Below are 23,802 nucleotides of genomic sequence, written 5' to 3'. Positions count from 1 at the left end.
AGGCAGTATAGGGACTTATTTGGTAGACTGGCAAAGATTGTATATCCGAGAAAGTATGGAACATTATCTGGTGGGAGTGATGGGTTTGAGGCACAGGCAGTGAAGAACAGAAAGTGGTGTGGTGCTTGTTGGTTCCTGAACTTCAGTGCAGTGATCAGATGGTGATACTTTACAAATTAATGATCCTAGTCTTTGAGAACAGATCCCATTTCAGCACACGGGCTCAGAAGACGAGTGTTCCAAGTTTTGCTTCTCACCTGAAAGCAACAGTTGCTATCTAGTGCTCATTCACTGCTAATTCTAGTGCTCATTCACTGTAACTCGCACAAAAAAAGCAGTATACTGACCACATGCATGGTTGGACTATTAAAATGGTTTGCACTCTGGACACCCAAAAAATAAAATTGCAGGATTCAGAGTGGGGGTGGGGGAGAATGGGCATTGAGGACCGACTTTGAACTTCAAAATGAGCCCACATTGAGCATGCCTCCCAGGCGCCCCATTAGCCTCAGATTTATCCTCCATATTTCTTTAGTCCTGGGCGCAAGGAATTCTGGAGCAATGTCAAGGTGCTTGGCCTAACCAGCGTTCTAAGAAAAAGCTGCCAGATAGTTGCGGTTAAACCAACGGTCTGCATTCTTACTGAAGTGGAGGGGGCATGAGCAGTGACTGCTGTCATGTTCGTGGCTGCTGCGATTAATATCACTTGCATGTTACCACTGAACCAGGTGTCGACAACACTCTACACTCACAAAGGCAATGCTATCTAGACGAGTTTCAAAAGCAATTGATGCATTAAGCCAAGGAGACCTAAACAGTACAGCCCACTGGCCTCCCTAGCAATATTAACTCCCACAACACTTGCTATGCCTGGGCCTATACACAGGTGCAACCACAGGCTATGAAAGCAATGCCCTTTTACAGAGCTAAATGCTAAACCATGGCATTGCATCAAAGTGCCATGAAAAGGAGGGTGGGTGAAGTAGAGCAAAAAGCAGCCTAGCCACCCAGACATTGCCTTCTGCGGGTATACCCTGAGCAGAAATGTTTTGCATTCCAGTAAACTCCTTTTCTTTTTGCATGCACAGCAGGGCCTGCAATTTTAACATGCATTCCACCATCTGATTACGTCTTTTTTGTCTTGTCAAGACACAAGACCCGCATCAATTTTGGGTAATGATTAAAAAGGGGTATTATTTGGCTTGCGAGTTATTGAAAATTGCATCTTGCCTCTTAAGAGACCCACTAAACTTACCAGCTGTCAGCACTGCTTCCCTTTAGCAGGTAATTGTTCCGATTTAAGGAAGATTCAAGAACCCTTCTACCAGGCTTTTCAGCACACGCATCTTAACAATAACCCCATTCATTATACCTGCAAGTACACTCTTACTGGTCACAAACTGACAAGATGTATGGTGACATCCTTCCAGTCAGTGTGACCTGACATTTTCATCCAGGGTACGTCAATCTTGCCTCATTGTCTGTAAAATAATCTACTGATGGTACGGACACCAACATCACGCATTAGCCTCCCTTTGAAACCATAGCTTACAACGCAAAGAAACTTGTTGCCTTCCCATTACAGTATATTCTGTTTCCCATCTGACCTCTAGTTAGCTTACTAAGGAATTGCAGCTGGGGAGGTTGCTGGGGCCATCATTTCCAACTGGAGCCAATATCACACATAGACAAGAAGTTATCCCTGCGGCATAATTCTGGTTTCGAGCAGAATGGAGTTGCACCTCCACATGGCGTGAGTGGCCAAGTTACAGACTGCCCAGGCACTGGGGACGAACTTGCTAGTCTGGTCCCCACACTACATTCACAGGTGCATTCTATTTTTGCCTCTTTCCTGTACTTCCAGGACACCGCTCTTCTGGGATTCTGAAATAGCTATTCTGGAATCTTGGCCAACTGTTGTGCAGTACATCTTCTCTGATGCCAACCTTGTTGACCAGTTAGTCCTACACTCCTGCACAGGCAATATCCCACTGTATACTCTTTGATCAGTTCAACTAACCTCGCGAGCTGAGTGATGGGTGCTGAGTTCATCCAATGAACCATGCCAATATTGGTTTCTGTATTGGTAAATTTTGCCCCACTGATGAGCACTGTTGCTTGTTCTTATCAACGCAGTCAGTTATTTAATCAGTGACCCTGGTAAATTTTCCAAGCTGCAATAGCTGTATTTGCGCATCCCAAACCTGATCAACCCCTTCTCTTACATCTGTTAGTCTTTTGCTTAGCTGTTCAATTCAATAAGGATGTGTCAGCTGACCAATTATGCTACCATAAGACCGCTGCATTCCACCACCTTTTTTGGTAAACCTTTTTTTATTAATGAAGCAAAAGAACCCATGCAACATTGCATATATCTTTCTTGTGCACCAAAGCCCACCAATACAAGTTCAGTGATGGAGCATACACGTTTTTTTTCATAATTAACGTGCAAATAAAATAAACTTACAACAACCATTGCATAGCGGATGCCCTCAATCCAGAACATGGGACAGTCCAGGCACTTTTATATACGTGAAACCCTCTTTTGGTCCATTCCCTCCTTCATTTTTGTCTCCAACCCTGTTTGCGACCTAGGAACCCCCCACCTCCTCCAGCCTGAACTCCAGTGCCTGATTTGCATATAGTGAAACAGCTCCCTTTCGCCCAGCTGGGATTTAGTTTTCATATGCTGAAATGAGTGGGGGATACTCCATGTACAGCTCAGCTAGTGTCAGCGTAGCGCCTCTGCTCCAGCCCTACAAAACCCATCGGACCAACTCGGACTAAAATCCACGTTGTGTTGTACTGGTGGGTATGGGCCTAGCCCCAGGACCAACCGCTCCACCCCCCCTTAGCATTTGCTTCAGCGCACACAAGGTTTCTCCCCGGCGCCCTGCCAGTCAAGGCTAAGGCACTCAACGGGTATAGACTTAGCACCCTGCTCCAGGTCACACCCCCCCCCCCTTGCCAGACTGCACAGCCCACTGCAACATGGGAACTATTTGCGCCGCCAGCAGGTAATGTCTGGGACACCCAACCCACCCAGGAACATAAGATTTCTAGGGATCCAGGATTCTTCCTCTGCCAAATGAAAAAGAATATCTCTTGTAATCCCTGGACCTGTGGCACTGGTATAGTAATCGGCGGGTAGGGGGGCGCTAACCACAGGGACACCTGGGTAATAGTTATTGAGTGCTGTAATGCGTGTGAAGCATGTGAGATCTTGCTTATGCCACCTCTGCAGGTCCTCCTTCAGTCCCGCACACAAGGGTATATTGGTCTTTTACAGCGTCCCATAATCCCATGTCAAATTGATCCCCAAATATTCAATGTCTAGCACAAAGAAGCAGAAGTGTACACCCAGTTCCCTGGAGAAATAACACATCAGCATATAAAGCAATTTCTATCCCCTTGCGCACTGTTGATCCCAGTATCTTGCCGTATCACATTAGCCAGGGGCACCATTGCAAATATCAGTGGGACGAGGGGGCACCCCTGCCGTGTACCCCACCTAATTTCAATTTCCCCGCCGAGACGCCCATTGACTGCCACCTTCATGGATGGGAATCTGGAAGTTGGCTAGCACCATTCACTTATAGGGTATTCGGGTGATGCCCCCCCACTCCATGCAGTCAAAGGCCTGTCGTACCCAAGGCAGCAATTGAGAACCTTTGCCCAATCAATGACATTGACTGCCCTACTGGTGTCCCCCGTGGCTGCCCGCTACAAATCCCACCTGATTGGGATGAATTATCTTGGGGAGAACCCTTCCAAACAGATGGGCCAATACCTTTGCGTATATCTTTGCGTCACTTCAACAGGTATATGGGGTGATAGCTACTGCACTCACGCTCCTTATGAGTCTTGAGGAGCAGTGTAGTGGTGGAGACGCCCATGTCCCAGAGAGATTGGACCCCCTCTCCCTAATCACATTAGTCTGGTCAGAGGTGATGTTAACCAGAGTTTGAAGACCTTGTAAAAGCCATTCCCGAACCCACCTGGGGTGTTGTTGGTGGTAGTTGATAAGCTTGACCCACTTCCTGACGTGATTCTCTCTCGAGGGCCTCCTTATCCTCCGATAGTCAGATTAGCTCTCTGTATAAAGGCATTCTGATCCCGTGTCTAGCCCCTATATAATAGGCCTCCATTATACCCATCTTCTGTCCCTTCCTACATAACTCCCCAAAGCTGCGTAATGTAAATCCTGTCGCACTGTTTGTGTAGTCTAGCGGTTAGCCTTATGCCTGCTACAAACGGTGGTGGTTAGTGTAGCATCTGGGCAGATCAATCTGCAGCATGCGCTTTCAACCGAGCCCTGGCTTTCTGAAACTCCCGCCGAGAGCACAGTGTTTTTCTGCACATGGGCCTTTTGCCGCTGCGTCCACCGCCTGTTCTAGCGCTACCCGTAGCGACTCCCTTCCCCTTAAAAATGCTGTGCTCTCAGAGATGAGCTTCCTTCAACACTGCTTTAGCTGCATCCCACAACAGCCTCCGGTCCACCCCACGTGTCACTCCTGGAGGTAATTTCAAATGGTAACCTCCACGCGTGCCCTGAGCGCTGTCCCGCAAGATCAATTCAGTCAGCCGCCAGGGTTTCCTTTCTCTTGGCACCCCAATCCACCTGTACCAAGATGGGAGTGATCAGAAGGATACTGTTCACCTATATCCACTGAGATGACCGAGGGAACCACGGAAGCACACCAACATATCAATTCTAGAGACTCCCCAGTGCACTGCTGAGAAGTGCATATACTCCCTTTCTTCGGAACGGAGGAACCGCCAGGTCTCTGAAACCCATACCCCTTAGAAACCTTGCCAATTCCTATCTGGCCTGCATCGTTGGAGGTTGGGGTAAGTGTTTTGTCCATCTTTGGGTGCACCACACAATTGAACCCCCTCCCCCCAGCAACACCTGTCCTTTGATCACCCCTCACGTGCACCCCCAGCATCTTAATAACCTGCTCCTGCACTTCAATACCAGAATCCTTCCCTCCAGGTCACTATATAGGAAGTGTAAAAATAAGAGCCCCCCCCCCCCCCCAAGCAGTTTTTCTACCCCCTTTTTCTCTGTACCTAGGACACAGAATACTCCATAGGCTGCTAAGGAAATAGTTTGTATTTCATCCTTCTCTTAGCAGCTGCTAGCAGATGCATTTCCTGAAGCTGCCGAAATGGATCAGCATTTGGTGGGCTAGTTCAGCCCCTGAATATTCAGGGTGACCATTGTCGGCTCAGCCATCCCATTCTCCATCACCATGCCATCTTGCCGTGCAAAATTACCCACCTCCTGTTCATTTAGACCACATCATGCCACTGTAAACATTGAACCAACTTTTCACCATCTAGTAGAGGTTCATTGGGGCCAAAACCAGTGCTTCACCACCTGCCTCCACCTTGATGCAATGAGAAGTGGAAGAACCCATAGAAACTGTCGAGGGGTAAGCCCTGCTATATACCCACCACAACTTTTGCCCCAGTCAAATTTGGCCATCGTGGTCCAAGCAGAGTAACAATCCAGAGTTGCTAGTGAGTCACCGTCTGCACCAACCTCTGGCCGTAAACCCACCCTCCCCCCCCCGCACAAACCAACAAGAGTAGCCCATACTTTGCAGTTCCTTGTGGTCTCTGGTAACTTGCAGTGTCTGTGAGCTCCTCCCAAGCCCCCCAGGATAAGGTCTGACAGAACTCCAGCCCTCTCCTTGCGGCTTGCCATCCTACTCTCGTGTTTCATCCTCTTGCTGAGCCAATCCCTGGCAGCAGGTCGGGCGCTTCCCCGTGATGTGGTATGCTTTTCCTTCCATATTCAAAAGGCAATCTACACGGGAAGGTCCCTCAATACCGCACTCCCTTCCCTTGCAGCCAGTCACCACATGCAGATTTTCTCCTTTGCAGGGTCACTGTTATGTTTTTATTTATTTTTTAAATGATTAAACATGGTTTATTACAAACCTTTGTCTTTTCACACATCGAACAAAATAAGAAAGGAAAGGTACTTCAGCATCATGATCTAGTCTTGCTTTCTTTAAATCTGGTCAGCCATCCGGCAAGTGCCAGGTCTAATTCTTTAGTTGTTACATGTTTGTCAGTTTAGTTCCATATATTCTCATTGAGATATTGTATAAGGCAGCAGGGTCGGGGGAAACTTTTGTCCTGGAGGAACAGCTACCAGAAAGAATTTGCGCTATTAGTTATAAGTAAAGCTGCCACCCATTTGCCCAGAAATATGGTACGTGGGCTGATTAATGCTGGGCAAAACAAGGTTCTTTGCTTAAGGGTTTCTGTTTGTCCGACATTATTACAGAATCTTCAGTCAGCCGAGTCTGATGTTCTGTAAATCCACATCATCTGCCTCATAGGAAAGATGGTTAACCTAAATCACAAGAATTGGCTCCTATACCAATTGCTAAACTGCTGCAGATATTTAGGCAAGGTACCTCGTGACTTATTTTCATATCTTGCGTTCTTATCCAATCTTCATGCCAGACTTTCCATTTGATATTTGCTGGGTTTTCAATTAGCTCATCTAAGTCACTTTGTAGATTAGTTGGTTTTTGCAGCCGTGGCACCATTGGGCGACAAGGACATTGATACCCTTTTTGATTGTGTCAGCCAATAAAAGGAAGAATACAGTTCAGCAAGTCTTCCATGTGACTTGCTAGAAAAGATTAAGCCCAGCTCGATCAAATTAAAGGAATCGGAATGAACTTCGGCCTAATATTTTCCTCCAAAAGAGTCCTAGTGTAAGCCAAGTATCCAATGGCATAAACAAAGAAGCCCTCTGCGCCGTATGTTGGGGTCTGTAATGGATTTGTAGAAAGTCAAAACTGGTTGCATTGAAAACTTAACCTATCTTCCATGGATCAGGTGAGCTTGTGTCAGCAAATGTCACAGTTTAGACCTCAAAGCTGACTGCCATGGTTGATCCACCCTGCTAATTGTTGCCCTAAGGTAGGTTGCCCCATTGGTCTGATCAGTGGTTTTTTTTTTCTTTCCTTCATCCACATACCATTTACACCTTGCCTTTTTCTTCCGATCCCGATTGCCCAGCACCACAATGTTGGTTTTGATGGAATTCATACACTGGCAAATTGCCTTGAGATATTAATGCAAACGGTTGAGTGACCTTTGCAAAACTGATGGGTGTTGTATTGCTCAGGACTGGCCATCTGCAAAGATTAGACAAGGAAGGGGGTGATTGCCCAGTTAGGGAAAGCCTGTAGTTCAGACATATAGGTGCCTATGTCTCGGATAAAGAGGTTGAAGAGAGTAGGGGCCAGAGGACACACCTGCTTCCAACCTCTGGACGTTACAATCTTAGAGGTAAGGTGCCCCTGTGCATTAAGGCGCGCCTGAACGTATGTATATTGATAAAGCATTTTAATCACCTCTAGATCACTTGGGCAGTTCCGGGCTTCGATTTCTGACCACAGAAGACTGTGATATATGCTGTTGAAAGCCTTTAAGGTCGACAAAGGCCAGGTAAATCCTCAAATTGTCTTTGTAAACTTTGTAGGTTCAGAAGGAAGAGGTTCTTGCCCCTGTGACAAATCTTGTTTCCTCAAGGTCTTCTAGATCATAGAGGTAGATGCAGGTATGTAGATGCTGTAAGAGGAAGGTCGCGAATAACTTGCCCACTGAATCCAAGGGGGAAATTGGGTGATAATTTGTTGGATCATTTGTTCCCTTCTTATGAATGGGGATGGTTATCGCAGTTTTCCAAGAACTAGGAAACTCTCAGCAGTTTTCATTGTTTGCTTGAATCATTCAAAAATGAAGGGAGTCCATGCCTCAGTGGCTTCTTTAATCATTGAGTTTGAGATGCCACCGTGTCCTGAGGCTCTCTAGTGATTAGCCTTCTTGATAAGCATCTGTCTACAGTGTCTAGGGGAAATTTCCATATTATTAGGTTTTTAGGTGAAAGTTGGTTGTCAGGAACCTTAGATAAAAGGCTGTCCACGCATCCTCTGAAATCACATTTGCTAGTGCAGCCGTACGCAGGACCTCTGTACTGTTGAGTTGCCAAATACCTCTAACGTCTTTTCTTGCAATGGCCTTGAGCATGGTGTCTGCCTCTTTTTGGACAAATTCTGCTTTGTGGTTTTTCAGCCAATTCTTATATTTTGCCTTCCTTTTATTCCAAAAAAGGGCTTGTTGACAATTCGCAGGTTAGTTATCAGTCTAGAATCCTTCCTCAAGATTTCTTTTTTCCTGGTTTATTTTCTCATCGGAGATGGAGATGAGGAGGAAGTCTGTTAGGAGTCTTGGTTGATTGTTGCCATATAGTCAACACTCTCAGCAGAACATGACTGCCTCATGAATCTTTTTGTCATAGACTGTCTTGAGACACCCTCAGATTTGCCCCAGAGTTCAATTAGATGTTCATTGATCCCAAACATTGGCTCCTTATTGATTTGAATTTCCAAGATAGTGTACAGTGTGGTTGCTTGTGGTTTTCGGGAGAAAAACTTAAATACAAACTTAGTCCAAAATACTTGAGCCATTGGACCAAGGGGCTTTCAGGGTACAGTCTCCATTAACTTGGTCGTTCAGCATCTGATGGTCTCTTGCCACCATGAACTGAGCCCAATGGCTGCCTGGTTTTCGTTTTCTGTTAGATTACCCGTCTTTTGTTAATATAAATGCAATCGAGGTCCCCTCCTATTTCTATGGCATGTGGGTTAAAGCTTAGGATCCATTTGTCCAAAGCTGTAGCCGTTGTATTGTAAAAGACTTCTGTAGTAATGGCCCTGGGGTTCCAATATCCGTTCAACGAAAGACATTGTTGGGACTTTTCTTCCTTTGTATCTGGAAAGGTGATAGCAATTCCTTGTAAGAAAAATGTTAAGTGTCTAGTTCCTCCACTGTCACTTCATTTATATTTTTAACCAGGGTGAGTAGGCCCGAGAGGCGGGACACCCTTGGTCACCTTTGTATGGCCGATTGCGGAAAGAGGTGCATTTATCGAGGGAAGGGGCTGACATAAGCCAGGTCTCCTGGAGGCACATTATATCCAACGCACCCGAGGAGATAGCTGGGCCATGAGAAAGGGGCGAGTGGCCCCTGGTATTGTAAAGGCCATAGACCAGTTGGAAATTCGTTGTTACTTGGGTCGTGTGAAACGAAGCTCATCTCCTGATCCTTTGGGAGGTTCTAAACTGTTCTTTACAACAAGCCTGATCTATAAAGGACACCTCTCAATGATTTGGTATTAGGATCTGGTATTGGGGACTTTAATTATAATGTGATTGCCATCTCTGAGGGCAAGACCAAGCGTCCCTTCTTTGTATTTCTTGGTGGCCTAGTGGTATTGTGGCCCTGGTGTTCAAGTTGCAGAGGGTTTGAGTAGACTTCTGCTTGGATTGTAGATAGTCTCAGGAAAATGAAAAAGTCGTTCTGGGCCAGGAAGAAACGGACCTACTCTTCTCAGAAGCTGCTTCGGCACATTCAAAGCCCAGCGGTAGAAGGAACTGGGCCATCTCCAAAATTGAGACCCTGAATCAGATCTCAAGTGGCCAATGACTCATCAGTTTTGCGTTATTGAGGAAATTCTAGAATTGTGATATCTTCAGATCGAACAAGCCATGCAGTTGGGACAGTATGGAACAATCTGATGCTGTTCAATATCAAGCTGTCGTCCATTCCAATTGCCACCCTCCTTTCATCCCGTTATATTTTACTGAGTGGGCTTCGAGATATAGGTGTGTGTTGTGTTGGATGTTGCGTCTGGATCATAGTCCAGCCCAGGCAACAAGCTCTGCGGCGAGTGAGCAGATCTGGCCCATGGCGGAGTCGGTCTCTGGGACATTGAAGGCTTTGCTTGAAAAATAGTTTTTCTTTGCTCTGCCAACGTCAGACATTGAGAACTAGGTTGTAACGAAGATGAGTTGTTCGAGGTGTTTAAATCAACTTTGTGAGTCAGCAGATGTTGAGGTGGGAATAATGGAACTCGCAGGTCGAAGGGAACAAGAACGTTTTATTCCGCTGTCTTTGGAAATTGAGGAGGTTGGACTTTTCCCTCGGGCCCCCAGATATTCTTCATCTTCAACTGTGTAGGTGAAGTTAAGGCAATCCTAGTCTTCCAGACTGTAAGAATTAACATTTGTCTGGCTTTTTAGAGATCTTTTTAGTTGGAATTTGAGGTAGAAGAGGCTCTCTTCTCTTTGTAATAATCTGCAATAGACAGAGTAAAGGTCAGGGGAACTCATTAGGTACATTTCTAATAATAAAAGACTGTCTGATTAGTTTTTATTTTTGGCATTCCTTTGGTTTTTAGGTTTTTTCCCCCCCCCGCGATGACTCCCTCGCTGGGTGGTGAAACCGCTTCCTAGGGTGGGCATCACAGGAGGAAGTTATGTCCTAGGTTGCTTCACAAAATTGGTTTATAAGGTGACTGTGAGCTTGTGGGCCCTAGGGTTGTCGGCTGCGCAGATTTGGAAACTGTAGAAATAAATGGAGGGAGCCACTAGGACAGGTCTCGCTGCTATAAGAGATTGATCAAGGTAGACTGGAGGCTGAGAAGGGTTTTTTGGTTGTCCAGGAGGAGCTCAACATCTTGAGGTAGTCTCGTAGGGGGGGGGGAGAGAGAGGGGATGTTTGGGAACTATCCTTGCATATGTTTTTTAAAAAAAACATTATTTTGAATCAGGGGTTTTAGATGTAGCAGGTCTAAAACCGAGTTTAAAAGGCATTTCTGATCAGACCTTTCAAGGTCAAATGCCTCTTCGAGCTGTCCACGAATGACCTTGATTGCAGAGATGTGATGACTGATTGTATATAGATCACCTTACAGTTGATTAAAGCCAGTAGAGTTGCTTGATCTTTGGAATTTTCATTGATGGCTTTGTAAAGTTTGAGAAGGTGCCAGTCGATGGTTATGGCAGCTGTAACATTGCACTTGGAATGAAGCAGCATTTGGATCCTGGTGTGCTGTGTTCAAAGGTTTTGGGGAAAATATCAATGCATCAATCTGCAGGCCTAGAGGTGAGAGGACCATGTCATTTTGGATCCGGCAGACACCCTTCTGGCTCAGACGAGAAAGTAATCAACCACTAGTTTTATTTTAGTGATGACAAACCAGATTTGTTCAAGGTGGCTTTGGGGATTGGCCCATTAGAATTTAGGTTGTTCATCTCTGCAGACTGCGCAGAAGCAGACCTTTTGTCACCTGCCATTCTCACCTTGCCTGCCGGAGGCAGGTCTTCGGGAAGTGGGTGAGCAGGCACGGCCACTGGGCTGAACTGTTGTACCCATGGGGATTTTATTCTCTCTGTGAGCTGTAAGTTGCAGAGACTCGAGGGGACAGGTAAGGTTTAGACCATGCCACTGGAGCCTGTAATAAAGCCAATGAGCACGTGTCAGGGTACGAGTCAGAAAAAAACGCATCCAGGCTTTTTTTTGGCATTTTGTAGCTTGGCTCTGGTAGTTTCTGAGGGTAGATTGCTCCCGTCCTCCTGTGCCCTGATTATGTCTGTTATGAGCCGGGATGCAACGCAGGAAGCCTTGGCCAATGATTTTAGTGAGTGGAGCTTTGGTTAGGAAGGCCCTTCCAGTTCCTGCACAGTCAAATCAGATTGAAGAATGTCTGCATCAGTGAGATCCATCTTGTGATTTTTGGAGGGAGGGACCAATGTTATGTTGGAGTTCCTTGGTAGCTGACTCAGATCTGCTCCGATTCTACAACACCCCGATCTGGAGCTCCCATTCCTGATGGAGGCCGATGCTTCCAGTTTTGCTGTAGGAGCCATACTCTCTGAGATGTCCCGGAACCAACGAAGTGCATCCCGTGGCTTTCTATTCTAGCTGTCTCCCTATGAAAGTAATTATACGGTGATGGAATGAGAACTATTGGCCATTAAGGATGCCTTTACCGAATGGCGACGCCATCTGTTGGGTGCCAAACACAGGGTCGCTTTCTATTCCGACCATAGTAGCCTGTTGGTTTTTCAGACTATGAAATGTATCTCTGCCAGACAAGCTCATTGGCATCTTTTTTTTCTCAGTTCAATTTTGTGATTTCGTAGCGACCGTTCCTTTGCCATGCTGGCGCTGACATGCTTTCACGGTCCTACTCAGATGCCCAGGTTGTTGAAAGCACTGTTCCCTTGCTTCTGCCTAGTGGGGTAGCCTGGGCTTGTACTCCTCAGCCTCCTCTCAGAAAACTGCTTCAAGAATGGGTGTCTGCCAAACCCGACGAGGTGTCGGGTATGAATCTAGACATCGTCCAAGGCCTACCGTATATTCAAGGAAAGATCTATATACTGCCTGGGGAGGCGCGCTCCCAGGCATTGCTTTGGTCTCACAATTCCTTGGTTGCAGCACATCCTGGCAGACAAAAAACATTGGATCTCTTACATCGCTGGTCCTGGTGTCCCTCTGTCCAGGGATGTCATTGACCACATCGCTTTATGTGCAGTTTGTGTCAGAGTAAATCCACCCATTGTAGACTGGTGGGATTACTGCACCCTCTTCCGTACCGTACAAACCTTGGACCACGATCTCTACGCACTTCATTGTAGAGTTGCCACAGGTCCAAGGGTTTGATACGGTATGGGTGGTTGTCAACTACTTCACTAAGCTAGCTCTGTTCGTCCCCTGCTCGGGTCTTCCATCTGCCCCAGTCCTGGCTGATTTGTTCCTCAAACATGTCTTTCGGTCATATGGTCCACCTTCAGTCATTATCACGGACAGAGGCACCCAATTTACATCACACCTCTGGCGATCCTTGACCTCCTCTTTTTTGATAGACGAGAGGTACTCAACCGCTCACCACCCACAAACCGATGGGCAGAGCGAATGCTTGAATGCCACATTGGAACAGTTCTTGCAGTGGCTGTGGCTTCAGTACCAGAAAACATGACTGTTGGTTTTACATTCGGCAGAATTTACTTACAATAATTCTGTGCACTCTGCCATCGGGGTTTCTCCATTCTTTGCGTTGTACGGTTGTCATCCTCGTTCTCTGCCCTTGGACCCTGACCTACATTTGGATAATCCTGCTGCTCTTGTCTGCATCAGGGACTTGACGTCCCTTCATAAAGACATCTGCGTTCATCTCCCACAGGCCCAAGTGTCGGCCAAGCGCTTTGCCGGTGTGCACTGTTCCCCCGGTGCCCATCTACCGGGTGTGTGTGTGTGTCTGGCTCTCAATACGTAACCTTCGTATACCAGGAAAGCGCTCGCTCATTCCATGCTTTGTTGGTCCTTATGCCATCATGGCAGTGATCAATCCTGTTGCTGTACGCCTGGCCCTTCCTTCCTTCCTCCTGGCGGGTACAACCATTCTTTCATGTTTCTTCACTCAAGCCGTGTCCTCCTGGCACGCTTCTTCCTTCCCGTCCAGGCCCTGTTGTGGTAGATGTGGCTGAGGAATATGAAGTGGCTGCTATCTTGGACATGTATGTATGGAATGGTGTTTCGTATTACCTCATTGCCCCTGAGTTGTTGCATGCTTTCCATGCCTCCAAAGGGGTGCCTCTGCCTTTGGGTGTGGATACTGTTAGGATTCCGGTCCCACGCACTTGTACCCAACCTTATCAGTCTACCCCCCATTTCTGTGGCATTGGCGGTTGCCCTGGATACAGTGTGTGCTATGCGCTCTTTCGCTTGGTTCACTCCTCTGTCTTGTCCTGAATGGAAGGCAGTAGAGGGGAACATAGAGAGGAAGAGCTCTCTGATAGGGAGGCCTGGGTTATAGAATAACCCAGGCTCTTCAATCAAGCTGATCAGCCCGGAAGTTCCAACTCACCTTTCCCTGGCTCCACATCGATCCTAGCCGGTGAGTGACACCCTGTGCAACAGAAGCAGCTACATCGCATAGGGGAAGGGCATGTAAGAAACTAGAAGGTATCTCACCCACTATTCCCCGGGGATCTGTCATCCAGGTGGCCAGGACACAGCCGTTGCTTTTGGATCCAGTTCCTGGGGGTGGACCAGTGTGGGAGGATCACATGGGTGAGGGGTCTTCGGGGAGTGGGACACTGGATGGTGAGACGCAGTATCTCCTTCCTTGTAACACCTGTACCCCATCCTACCAAGAAGGATACTTAGGAACTCATCCCCCCTTTCACAATGTAAACACTTTATCGGGGACAGCCCGCTATAAAAAGAAATGGACTAACACACAAGCTGCATATCTGACATGTCCCAATAGAATAGTCAGGCAACTACTGACGATCACACACACCTGACTTCCATTACACTTCCCCCTTGAATAAAAGGCGTTGCACAAGAGCACACTCTGAGCAAGGCAAAGCACACAAGGAAACAGCAGTTCCAAGATGGTAGTTTAACACAAGGAGAAAGATAGCGAAACCGAAGGGGATCACAAGGAGGGAAGTTCCTTTTGACCTTTTCGACAAGGAGCTGTTAGTTTTAGGAAGCCTTGAGTATAGAAAGCGTTAGAACAGGAAACCAGGCTGAGTAATCCTGCATTGTGTGTCGGAGGTACCCGGCGCCCTCCCGTTGATGGTAATGTTCTTGGCTCCGACAACAAAGCAGCATCAGTGAAATCAACACAGCCGTTGACTTGGGGAGACAGATACAAGACTGGTCTGTGTTGAAGCCAAGGTTGCAAGCGGCAACATTGTATGGCGAGCGCTGAAACCAACATTGTATGAAACTTGTGTGATAACCAACGCAAGTAAAGTTTGACAGCAGATGAGTGAACTTTCAAACCAAGATATATGATACCTTTTTTCTGAGTGGTCCGGCACCGCGTACATGCTGAATCGAAGGTCTCTGTAAGGTATCCAGCTGAGAGTTATCCTGTGCTGAAAACATAGGGAAGGGAAGCCAATGGCTTGAATATCCTGACATATCATTTCTTGAACATTTTTCTTTTCCTCACTGTGTATTTAGAGGTAAGGATTGACAATAGGTTTATTGAGTACAGGCCCTTTTATTTTGACAAGACGCCACTAGGACAGCATTATTATTATTTGATGTTTGTATAATGTAGTTTGCTGCCATTGTCAGATTTAGGATTAGATGGGTGTTTTTCAAACCAATTGAAGTACAATAAACACCCTTGAACTATGATCACTTGTGTCTGTCTTACTGTTACTAACCATGCCTTCCTCACAATTCAAAACATAAAACGTGAGGAAAACTGCATCTGGATACAAAACCTAACCTTTAGTGAGAACATGCACCTGGATTCAAAACATACACTGCAATGGGAAATGCACATAGATTCAAAACATACACTGTAGTGGGAAAATACACCTAGAAATCAAATATACACTGTACTCGAAAATGCACCTAGATTCAAAGCGCACTGTACTGGAAAATGCACCTAGGTTCAAAACATACACTGCAGTGGGAAATGCACCTAGATTCAAAAGATTCACTGTAGTGTGAAATGCTCATAGATTCAAAAGATTCACTGCAGTAGGAAATGCACCCAGATTCAAAACATACACAGTAGTGGATAATGCACTATGCACCGTGTGAGATGATACAAACAATGCATGAGTATACGCCCGCCCAGAATCAATCGATGTACTAGGTGCAATGGATACCTAGCCTTCCCTCTATCCCCAGCGTATCAGTTTGTAACCTTGTCCAGTCCTGTTGGTGTGGAGTGGTGGTACAACAATGGTGAGCAAAAGGCAGAGTGTAGATCAGTATAGTGTTAGGAGCAGGTAGTTGTATGAGATGGTAGGGTTTTACCAGAGCACAGTAATGACTGTGCTCACTGCCCGTACCACCTTACATTAGATGTTGAGTGCTTTGTCCAGCGTCCATGGGTGAACAGGGGCAAACGGAGTGAATGAGCTGACCACAGAGGAGCTGACCTTGGCTGTAGCTATTTGCTGGTTGCCCGAGCAATGGTGCCCTGTGAAAGGCCAGTAAAAGGGCTTCATGGTTACGTGTGTCGACACAAGAACCAATTGAGTGCTGCGAGGGACGAAGGAGGAGGCACGGACACAGTCACACTGGGTGAATGAAGCAAAAGTAAACTAAAACTATCACCAGAATGCTCGCACACAAGGGTTGGAAGGGGATTAAAAGCACGGCTGACAGGTGGGTCCGAAAGGTTTACCGGCTGCAGGAGCTCGGCACCAATGGAGCGGGGAGCTCTGAAAAAGAAGGAAAAAAGGGTGAATGTATAGATCTGTTTTATAGTAAGGCTCTGACAGTATTTGCCTAGAGGTTTCATTTGCCAACTGTACATTTTAGGATTCAATCCAGACATGGTGGCACCGAAGATTACAATCCAAATCTTTTCTGCTAGGAGACCTGGAGTATAAGAATGGGCTCCTGCCTGCTTCTCTGGAACAATGCAGCTTTGCTCTCCATAGAAATATGTGCCACCTTTCCCTGAGTGGAAGGTGTAGTACATGCCCGCAGAGCCTGGTATGCGGCAAGCCCCCCCGGTTGCACAGACAACACCAGACAAGCTACTCACTGTCAGGGCGGCACACGTGCACTGATGCATAGCGGGAACATCCTTTGTTTATTCCATGCAACAGAGTGACGTCACTCGGTTGCATGTGTTTCTTAAAGTAACACGCCACACTCCTCCTTTTTCATATCAACAAAACAGTGTAAAACTCTCCCACCATACAACTTGGCAATAACATCACAAAAACCCAAGATTAACTCTCAGCATAGTTCAAAATCAACTTCATGTGTCCAGCACATAGTCGTTTAGGTGAGCAGGTTTTCTCCACCATCTTCATTGTGTATATCTCCAGCCATCACCCCAGCTTGGCACCTCCTCACCTGTTTACCCCTGTTCAAGGAGGACATGAGATCGGTCACCCCTTCCTTCATCGCGGGGCTCTTCTGCACACCTTCCAGGCGACCCACTTAGGCTACCGTTATCCCTGATCCTCCCGAAGAAACTGCCATTCCTCATGACTGTGGCACTGCCGTCAGACTCTGTCATCATTGACCCTTGAACAGCCACTACGCCCATGGGGTTGGGTTCATACAGAAGCGGAAACTTCCCTTGTGGGTGCTGGTTTCTCACTATCACTACATCCCCTGCAACCAGCTAGTGCGATTTGAGTCCTCGTCGGATGTTCTCCCCTTCCTTCCTTGCTCTCCTCTCCATAGCCACCCTATCGTCGTCACTTTCTGCCAGTTCTCAGTCCACTTTGTCTGGCAGCAGCCCTCTCGGACACCTTCTAAACATGGCCTCTGCCAGCGCAACCCCAGTGAAACAATGGGGAGTCACCCGATACTCCCTCAAGAACTGGTATACGGTTTGCTTGAGACAGTGTCCCTGGCCATTGGCTATGTGGAACACCTTATTGAGGGTCCTCATCAACTGCTCTGCTTCCCTGTTTGCCCTTGGCCACATGGGGGTTATCTTGCGATGGTGGCTACCATACTCACCCATGAGCTGGGTGAAACTCTCAACTTGAAACTGTGGCTCGTTGTCGGAGCACACCACCTGACAGTCCATGATTGGCAAACGCCTTCTCCAGGGCCGCTGCCACATCGCAATAATGCTACCGACTACAGGAACTCTACTACGTGGCACTGTGTCCATTGGTCAATGTCTACACGAAAGTGTGTCTCTTCCTGTAGAGACAAAATCCACATGCAACGTCTCCCACAGCTGTGTGCTTCGGGGCATGGATTCAATGAATGGCTCACTTTGTGCCGGGGCACTGCCTGCCACCAAGTGCATCCGGCTACAAAATCATCCACCTCTTTTCCAAATCCAGGAACCAGACCTTCAACCTCAGGCGGGCCTTAGTATTGGCCATCCCCTGATGTCCCTGGTAGGCCAGAAATATCACTTGCTGAATCTTGCTTGCCGGGAAAATCATTCTGTCCCATCTCGGCAGTAGGCCTGATTCAGCAAACTCAAAAAATGAGAGCGTTGGGCCCCTACTCTATCAGGGACTGGGGTGTCTAGAACTACAGGTAAAGCAGGGTGGGTGTCCCAGCAGGAGAAAAATACAGTTTAACAGTAGGTTGAGCTACTGTAAATGTCTCAAAAGAACTGTGTACATTGTGTTTGTTATTTACACTTTATGTAGTCTCCTCATGCTATTAGGTAAGAGCTAAAACACACTGCGTTGAATCCTAGCACTTGTGTAAGTTTCACATTTATTATTTGCAGCAAAGTATATACAAATATGTACAAAAAAGATTAAAGCAATTTTCATGAAAGGCCTGAATCAAGAGTCAGGAGGTTAGAAAAGAGGAGAAAAATAGATTTAAAAGCAGGTCTCTGGGACTTGGAAGGTAGAGTCGACCACTGGAACGAAAGAACCGAAGACGAGCTGAAGGAAGATGACTGCTGCAAATCCTGGACCGTTCGTTTGCCCGGTGAAGCCCTGCTGCATGTCCTAATTGCCTGAAACTCCCTCGACAGAGAAGCCCCTTCAAGTATGACTTCTTCCCTTGAGCTGGTGGGAACAACCAACTCACAAAGCACCCGGAAACCGTCTCCATACTGGTCAGATTTTGTTCAGAGTGCTGTTGAAAACCAGATAGCCAGTGAGAAGGATACCAGTTTATGGACTTTAAGGCACTCGCACCTCAAAACCGATGTTTAGCCAAACTTGTGGCTTTTTCCCTGGGCAGTGCAGGAATCTCCTGATGTCCTCCTCCTTGTCCCCACGACTGAAGCTCAGGAACAGGGAGATTTGCAGGAACTGCCAGGAACAACTGCCTCAGCTACAGCTTTTCTTCATCCATAAGGTACTGTGCAAATGCGGTTTGGAAATCCTTTCTGCCGCAGTGAAAGTTTGTGAAACTTTTCCAACTTTGGAGTCTTGTTCACTCCTAATATGACATATAACTCTTTTTCTGGCAAACTATTTCTAAGAACATTGGCAAAGACTTAACCGTTTACTACCAGAACTGTGCTATCCTATCCAAGACACTGAGCCATTGACTTTGGCCCAGGCCTATCGAATTGAACTGCCTCTTGAAGTGAACTGAAACACTTTGCCCTGCCTCTGAAAATTTGATTCTTATAACCGTTGTCTTTCTACCCCTTTTGAAAGTTACTGAAGTACCATTTTGCTCCCATTTCAGGGGAGCCTAACTTGTTCAGAAACGCATTGGTTGTGTACTGCAGTGTATTATAGTGTGATATTGAGCTGCTTCTTGCTAGTGGAATGTTTTCTAACAAAATGTGTAAATAAATGTATATTATTTTTACCAAGAAACCTTGCGTAAGTGTTTGTCTGAACTACTGTGATTGCAAGTCCTTTGTGTAACATCTTGTAATGCTCACATCCCTCTTGAGATAAGTCTGACTGGTCAGCTATTGCTACTACATAACTGTGTAGTACAGGCTTGTACCAAAGGTGAGATTGTGCTTACACCTCTAGTCCTAATTGTGTGTAATGTTCCCAAAGGGTACTGCATGTAATTCTGCCTAACATTCATCACTGAACAAGTTTCCTTCCTTACTTTGCGATTGAGATACTGGTGCTCGATCATCGTTCCCTTGAGCTCCATAGTCGCTATCTCGTCTTAACTGTTGATAGACCTTGGGGGTGTGGCTTGCTGATGAGGAGCAGGTGCAAGTGGATCTTGGTCACCTGGCCTAGGCCCCGCCCACCTGTTGCCTTCCTTTTGCCGCTATTTTTCTCCACTTAGCAAGCCCCGCCCACCTGGTGCCTTCTTGGTTGCGTTCTTTTTCCTTACTTAAGGAGCCTCCAGCCTTTTTTCCTTTGCAGATGGGGAGCAGATGCAAGTGGATCTTGGTCACCTGGCCGAAGCCCCGCCCACCTGGTGCTTTCCGGGTTGCTGCTGTTTTTCCCCACGTAGCAAGCCCCACCCGCTTGGTGCCTTCCTGGAAGAGCAGAAACAGATCAAGCCTGCCGACAGCCAAAAGACTGAATGAGAGGGGGTGGAGGCAGGAGAAATAAGATGCAGAATAGGATTAGTGAGGAATGCAAACGAGAAAGCAGAGCAGGCACAGCGAGAAAGAAAGTAAGGAAAACTGTAGCAAGAAGGAAGGAGAACAGACAGAATTTTAAGGGATGAGAAGGAAGAGAGCACAAAAGGATAGGAGGGGGAAAGGTGAGAGTGAAGAATGGAGCTAGGACAGGTGAGGAACCAGGGTGATAGCACGGGTGCAAGAGAGGAAACGAGAAAGATGGGACAAGCGGATGGTGTCAAGAATAGGAGATCTTGGAAGGAAGGAGGGTGACACTGAATAATCGAAAACAAGTCAGTAGCAATGAAAATTAAAAACAAAAAGTACAATATAATGATATAGGGGAGTAAGATGCTGAGCAACATAGTATACATTTCAGCAATAGTGTCCAATATTTTTATCATGGCAGGTTAGGGCCTATGCCAATACTCCATTCCCCATCCTTCTGTGATACAACCTGAGATGTGAAACTTTTGCCCCAACCCTTATACCAATTAAAGAAATCCCTCGACTCCCCTTTATCTGAATCAGACAGACGGGCTTTTCGTCCAGACCTGTTTGACTTTACCACAATCACATTACAAATTAGCTGCTTTCCCTCTTCTTGAAGACTCAATATTTTAAAAGGCACTTATTCGAGATATTGGGCAATTCGCCTTTTGGCATGTTACCTAATCTCAGCAACCACCGCTGACCATGGCTAGGTGGTTTCTGTAAAGTTGTGTTTTCTCCATCCCTTCGAGTGAGCTCGATGATAAGGGCAGTTTTGTTTTCTCTAGCATACATGCTAACGTTTTGGATCACCTGGGAGGGAGAAGTGATCATGAGAATTGGGAGAATGAAATGTTCCCATTGAAATACTTTGGGTTGAGTGATATTTTAGGTGGTAAACAGTCAAAAATAGAAACAGTTTGTTTTGACAGTAAAATCGTGAGTCTCCCGCCTAAATTGGGAGGGTTGGCATGCATGCTCTAGGTGTGTGATCCTGGGCAAATATAGAGGACTCACCTTAGCAGGGCCTACATTAATTTCCACGTCTATTGCTCCCATTCACGAATTGCATGGCCCATCCGGAGTACCCCACAGAAGAATGTGTGAAATTCTTTGCCATGCTTTGTTGATGTCCACTCCAGGTTACTAACCTACATTGTTTGCTTGGTTGCCAAAGATGTGCTTTTTACATTTTTTGTATTGTGTATGGTTTTATTAAACCTTTACAGAAGAGAATTAAAAAAAATTCACAATGCATAGAAAGAGATATGAAAATGCATATATACTTAATATATAGACAATTAAAATAACAATATACTCCCTTAGAATAGTAAAAGTAGTGTCTGAGAAAAAGCCTATATGATTTGAAGCCTATATGTTTTAAACAAAATGCATTCAATCACAAATGTTCCAGATGAAGGTTACGAATAAAACTAGATAGAGCCAAGCCCTCTCGCGTAGTCCCGATACACAGACAGCGTTGTTTGTTTGTTTGTTTTTGATTTGTATAGCGCTCCAGACCCGAGAGTAAAAGGGCGCTTAGGACAAGTTACAAGGCACAATATATATAAAATTTGCAGTAGTACAATAGTAAGATTATGTACATTATATACAGACAGAGTTAGTTAAAGCTTGCAGTTAAGGCATAGGAGAGGCATGTACAATATATACAGTTTGTAGTAGGCTTGGTCTAGTTTAAGGTTGGTTTTTAATCAGTAACCACCCAATAACACGTTTCCAGAATAACTGGAAGGATTTAGTTGATTTAATGTTCAAGGGCAGGGTGTTCCTTGAACTGGTGTTGCCACACCAGTTCAGTTGGTAAAGCCAGGTATAGAGATTTTAGTACATTCAGTTAGGAATCTCTAAGGGTGTTAAGTGGTGTACAAAACATAATAAGATGTTTAGCCGTTTCAGGAACAGAATGACAAAATCTACAGAGGCTGTCTGCCACCGAAATCTGTTTCCACCTCAATTTAGTGTCCAGAGTTGGTAGAATGTTCCAGCGCAATCTAAGTAAGGTTTGTCGGTGGTCCCGATTGGGAAAAATCCTGAGATTTGGGGAAAGAGAGCCTCTTTTCTTCTGGTCATGTGCCAGATGAGACATAGAGCTATATGTGTGGAAGGCATCCATGGTCCGGCACCAATCATAGTCCCACAGCTTCTTTTTAGCTTTTGTAGGATTAGTAGTTGGCTGCTCTAGATCCGAGCTGATGTTACACAGAATAACTTCGCACAACTTAGCAAATTTAGATAAGAAACCAGATCGATTAATGTTATTCCCAACAAGTTCGTATAGAGTATTGGATGTAGGAAAAAAGTTTGGCGTTGAGCATAAGCATCCTCCATTCAACTCGAGATTTGAAAGAGATGTAGCCTAGCTCGAATCGGATCGCAGCCAGTGGGACATCATTAGGGAGAAGCAAGACCCGTCTCCAGATGTCGCCTTCAATCCCATCAAGTTTGGAGATGGTTAACCCCATATATAGCTCCAAACCATATATCAGCTTCGGGGCTATTTTACCCTAGAAGAAAAGGAGGGCAGGTCTAATAGAGAATAGGCTGTATTTGCGGTCGATTTTAAGGACCTGTCTGGCCAGTACCTTAGCTTTGTTTAGGAGAAGATGTATCTGCCCTTTCGAGCCTCTACTAGCTCCAACATAATAGCCCAGATAGATAAAGCAGGTGGAACAGGGGATTCTTGCGCCCCCCAGGTGCCAGAAATTAGTTTTCTTCTTACCCGGTCCTTTGGATAAAGCGAGGATTTTGGTTTTCGTGGAATTGATGTTCAATCCATTTAGCTTAGCATAGTTGGCAAATGCATCTAACAGACGCTGTAACCCCACCTTAATTAGGTCAAATAATAGGAAGTCGTCTGCATAAGCCAACCAGATAAGCTTCACGGAGCCAAGTCTTGGCGCTAAAAGACCCTCCTTCAGCATATGCTCCGCTGCATCAGAGACATATTGGTTAAACACCCATGGGGCTAGGACACATCCCTGTCTAACCCCACGGAATGTACGGACCACAGCAGACGTCCCCCTTTTTATTTAGCCGGATTCTTACACTCAAATTGTTGTAAACCCCCTCTAAGAGGCTGATTAAAGCCTTTGGTAGACCCCAAGCAGAGAGTTTACGCCATAGCCTATTTCGATCAACGCAGTTAAAGGCTGCCGAGAGATCCACTGAGGACATAAAAGTAGGGCCGCTAGTTGAGGTCCAGGCAACCTCCTAAATACACTTAACCGCAAGCCCATTGATGTTGGTGGAGTGGTATTTACGGAAGCCCATTTGAAAAGGACTCAGGGGATGACTGTTTTTTCCCCAATCCTTCAGATGTGAAAGAAGGAAAGCAGAAAAGATGTTGCAATCCGCATCGATCAAGGCAATAGGCCGGTAATTATTAGGGTCAGACCTACTGCCGCATTTAAAAATTGGGATCACATGTGCAGTGGACCAGGAGATTGGGCATACCCCAGTTTGGAGGATGTTTCGGAACTAAATACATAAAAGATTGGCCCAAGGGTTAGGGTCGGCTTTGAAAGTGTTGTTTGTAAGCCCGTTCAGGCCAGGGGCTCTAGATTTTTACACTTTCAGATTAGATCTAACACCGTGTCAATCTCAATCGGGGGTTCCCATTTGGACATAGGGACCAATGTGTCACAATTCATAGAGCGGTTTATTCCCTGCAAAGGGTTAGGGGCAAATCTGTTGGAATAAAAGTCCAACCAGCCTTGTTCCGCAATTGGATTCAGTAAAGCAATGGCCGGGTTACTATCTTGTCCATTGACAATATGCCAGAAGGCACCCACATTTGCCTTCATAATAACCTGGAGCATTGATTCAGAGTCCTGTTGTAATAACTGGTGTTTAGTTGTTTTGCAGTAATTTTTGTAGGCTTGTTTGACCTTCTTAATGGGACCTAAGCGTATGGGAATATCAAGGTTTGCAAATTG

The sequence above is a fragment of the Ambystoma mexicanum genome, chromosome 3p (genome assembly GCF_040938575.1).
Source record: "Ambystoma mexicanum isolate Mex_15411 chromosome 3p, UKY_AmexF1_1, whole genome shotgun sequence".
NCBI classification, from domain to species: Eukaryota; Metazoa; Chordata; class Amphibia; order Caudata; family Ambystomatidae; genus Ambystoma; species Ambystoma mexicanum.
This window is presented reverse-complemented; position numbering follows the sequence as displayed.